This window comes from Spea bombifrons, chromosome 4 (genome assembly GCF_027358695.1).
Source record: "Spea bombifrons isolate aSpeBom1 chromosome 4, aSpeBom1.2.pri, whole genome shotgun sequence".
NCBI lineage: Eukaryota > Metazoa > Chordata > Amphibia > Anura > Pelobatidae > Spea > Spea bombifrons.
Genome location: NC_071090.1, coordinates 12716441 through 12720325, shown reverse-complemented (window position 1 = coordinate 12720325; position 3885 = coordinate 12716441). Strand labels below are relative to the sequence as shown.

The window sequence follows — 3885 nt, the reverse complement described above, 5'->3', positions numbered from 1 at the left end:
GATTACTGGGACCCGCAGGTACAGTGTCTGACCGCCCGCAGCGCCCGAAAGACCACCCGAGTCTGCTGTTTGTAGCTATTCACCAACAGAAGACTCGTCAGGAGAGTTGTGGTTTCAGCTCCTTGATTTCACAAACTTCCCTCTGATACATTGTGAAATGCCTTTATGTATGGAAATGTTTCCATAACCCCCCCCCCTGTTTTCTATATTGAGCCCCCATGTTATTTCCTGATAGATCCCTCAGTCTTTTTTTGATAGATCATTTGTACCAGCATTTGTGCTGCTCCATTTTCAGCCCTAGGCTGTAGACGATTGTATAGAGTGTATATATACAAGTACTCAGTATATTTCATAAGATATTGGATTACTTCAACAAGTTTGTTTAAGGTTTTATTCTGAAAACCCATGACCTTTAAGTAAAGATCAGTATATACATTGCAGACCATTTACAAACACACATGCAGAAGAGCATTAATAAGTATAATGGAGGTTTGTTAAATGCATGTTCCAGCAACATTGTATCACTTTTGTTCTTCTAATGCTTGTCTTTTTTCTTCTTTCCTCCCTGTAAGATATTTAGAAAGAAAAAGAAATACTTAACATCAGAAATTCATATAAATATAAATCACACAAAATAAGTGACAAGTGAGGTCTTAAAAGCTTTTGTTACTTTATATGTATTTCTATTTCAGCTTAATAAAGTGAATCAACTGACTAAAGGCTCCATTTTCTCTTGGAATAATACAGCTATATCATTTTTTTTCTTACTGCATGACTTTACTTCTATGTTGACCCAAACATTATGTCACGTTACCGCTCCGTCATAGAAACCCCGGCACATTGCGCAGATGTCCACCAGCTGACAGGGACAAGGATCCAGGTCCCCTGTAGTGCTGCGGGGATCTGGATCTTACTCTTATTTGAGGTTGGATTATAAAACGAGGGGTATTTTTCAGAGCATTTCCCTTTAATCGCTTTAATCCTATTTCCCATTAAGACATACTTGCCAGGGGCTGGTAATTGACTCTAAAAAATGAAAAATATACAATATACAAAAATCTTTATGTATTAGTTATTGGCAGGGCTGGATTAAGATCATCGTGGGTCTGGTGCTGAGGATTTTAGTGGGCCTTTTTATAGAAATAAATACAATAGACTCTTAGAATCTTAACTCCTCAGCATCCATGTGTACTGGATAAGATGACATCAGTGCTAGGCAGATAATATATGATAGAATCTAATGTGATGGGATCGGGAGTACATCAGTACACTAAAAAAGTCATCATACACAGGATGCCTGAAGTCACTAATCAATTTTAATAAAATATGCAGATTGAAATAGAGTAAATAACACAATAAATTTACTTCTCTGATTTTTGGGCCTCTCACGGATTTTTGGGCCTGGAAAGGTTTGTCCTCTGAAGTGATCTACAAAGGAGGGTGCTTTATCTCTGAAATGGTAAAAATTAAATAGTTAAATTTATTTCTACAGTGCCAGGAAACAGATGACCAAACACACACACCAGGACAGGCTCTGCCACATCAACAACCAAAACATCAGGATGGGCTCTGCCACATTGACACCCAAAAACACACACACCAGGACAGGCTCTGCCACACCAACACCCAAACACACCAGGACATGCTCTGCCACCCCGACACACACACCAGGACATGTTCTGCCACACCGACAAACACACCAGGACAGGCTCTGCCACACCAGCACCCAAGCACACACACCAGGACAGGCTCTTCCACATCTACACCCAGATGCACACACACACACCAGGGTAGGCTCTGCCACACGGGGACACACATCAGGACAGGCTCTGCCACACCAACACCCAAACACACACACCAGGACATTGACACCCAAACACACACACACCAGGACAGGCTCTTCCACATCGACACCCAAACACACTGTCAGGGTCCTGCAGGAAGGATTCGCCGCAGCGACTCACCGGAGTACCCGCTGCCCGCGGGTACGGGTTCCATCGCCGCGACATCCATCTTCTGTTCTTCCTCCGGCGTGTGTAGCTAGGGGCGAGCGCGCGCCCTCTAGCTTAACTTTATTGTTCCCATTCTGGGAACACTGTGTGCACGCTCGGAGACTGTCCCGCCCCTAGGGGTGGGGCGTAGCCGAGTGGCAAGTTTAAAACCAAGCACTGAGCTTTGCTCAGTGCTCAGTTATTGTGCTTCCTATACGTACCTTCTGAGTGCTCTCTCCTGCTGATTGACCCTTTGTATACCAGACCCGGCTTGCCTTGATTCCTCTATTGATTGACCCTTCGTGTACCAGACCCGGCTTGCCTTGATTCCTCTATTGATTGACCCTTCGTGTACCAGACCCGGCTTGCCTTGATTCCTCTATTGATTGACCCTTCGTGTACCAGACCCGGCTGGCCTACGTTTATCCTTGCGGTTCCTCCTTGGCCTTGGCGTCTAAACGGCTGCTTCACCCGTGTACCGATTTTTGGCTTCTCCTTGACTTCGTTTTTGGAACTTATTATCTATTCCGTGCCTGTTTCTCCTGCATACTGGTCTCCGCTCCATTACTGTTGTTGCAGTCCAGTATCCCTGATACACACACACACCAGGACAGGCTCTGTCACACATCTGGATGGGCTAAGCTACAACAATAAAAACAATGTTTTTCCCCCACACTTCTTTGTCATTGACCCCCCCTTTTAAGTATTGATTTATGTAATGGTCCCAGCTGCCCCTTGTGTATTGATGCTGCCAGCACAGATAAAATGATGCCCCATACTGCAGGTTTGGTCAGCAATATGTAAAAATTATATGTGTCCTGTAAAACAAGGCCAATTTGGTCACCCTAATGCCCCCACACCCTTGCTGAAATTTCAAGCAATGAGAGAATGTGTAAAAAAGTTACTTGGTGCCATTTAATGGAGTACAGGAGGAATGAGATTATTTAAAAGTTCAATTATTGAAGGTAACAGAAAATTTTATTAGGCTGGTCAGTAAGAGCAAAAATTAAAGAAAACACTGTGATACTCCGCAAAAGTGGCCAGAATAGTAAAAAACAAGAATTTAGTAAATACAAAGAAAAGCAAAGTTAGGAAGACAGACAGATCTATAAGATTAGGCAGAAAGAGGAAAAGCATGTTAGAAGAGCTGCCGGAGCACATGCAGAAGAGAGAATTGCTCTGTTAATAAAAAGGGCCAGGGCTTCTTTGGTGGAGCACTGGAAGGTCATGTGATGCCGGTGCTCTGTCATAGAAGCCACTTGCTGCCAGAGAGAAGGATTCAGGTCCCCTGCAGCGCTGCGGGGAATCTGGATCTTAGTCTTGTAGTCAGATCTCTATTTGAGGTTTGATTATAACGAATATAAGACGAGGGATATTTTTCAGACCATTTACTCTTTTTTGTCATATTTACATGTTAATATAAAACAATTTGAGTAAACACAAAATGCAGCTTTTAAATCATTATTTTATTTATTGAAGGTAAAGAGTTCATCAAAACCTTTTTTACTCATGTGAAAAAATAATGCCATTACTGGTTGCCATCCTTTGTGCAAAAAGTACAATCAAACATTTGCAATAAATAGCAATATTATTATTAATATTGGTGACTCTTCTTGGTAGAGTTGTCTTAATTCAGCCACATTGGAAGGTTTTCGAGCATTACCTACGGATTTAAGTCAGGACTTTGACTTGGTAGCACTGAACCTTCATTTTGTTTCTTTTGAGCCATTAAGAGGTGGACTTGCTTACGTGCTTCGGATCATGGTCCTGCTGCATAACCAACTGCACTTGTGCTTTAGGTCACAAACTGATGACTGGACAGTCTCCTTCAGGATTTTCTGGTAGAGAGCAAAATGCATGGTGTCATCAATTATGGGAAGTCGCCCAGGTCCTG

The 3885-nt window shown here is 42.7% G+C and overlaps 1 long non-coding RNA gene across 1 annotated transcript; it reads right to left on the bottom strand.

Annotated features, from left to right (window-relative positions):
• Positions 1 to 377: 377 nt before the first annotated feature.
• On the bottom strand, positions 378 to 1650 carry LOC128490715 (uncharacterized). The gene is made up of 2 exons (XR_008353972.1): positions 1366 to 1650; positions 378 to 565 (listed from the first exon to the last, which is right to left on the bottom strand). It is a non-coding gene; the product is annotated as an uncharacterized LOC128490715 (long non-coding RNA).
• Positions 1651 to 3885: the final 2235 nt, after the last annotated feature.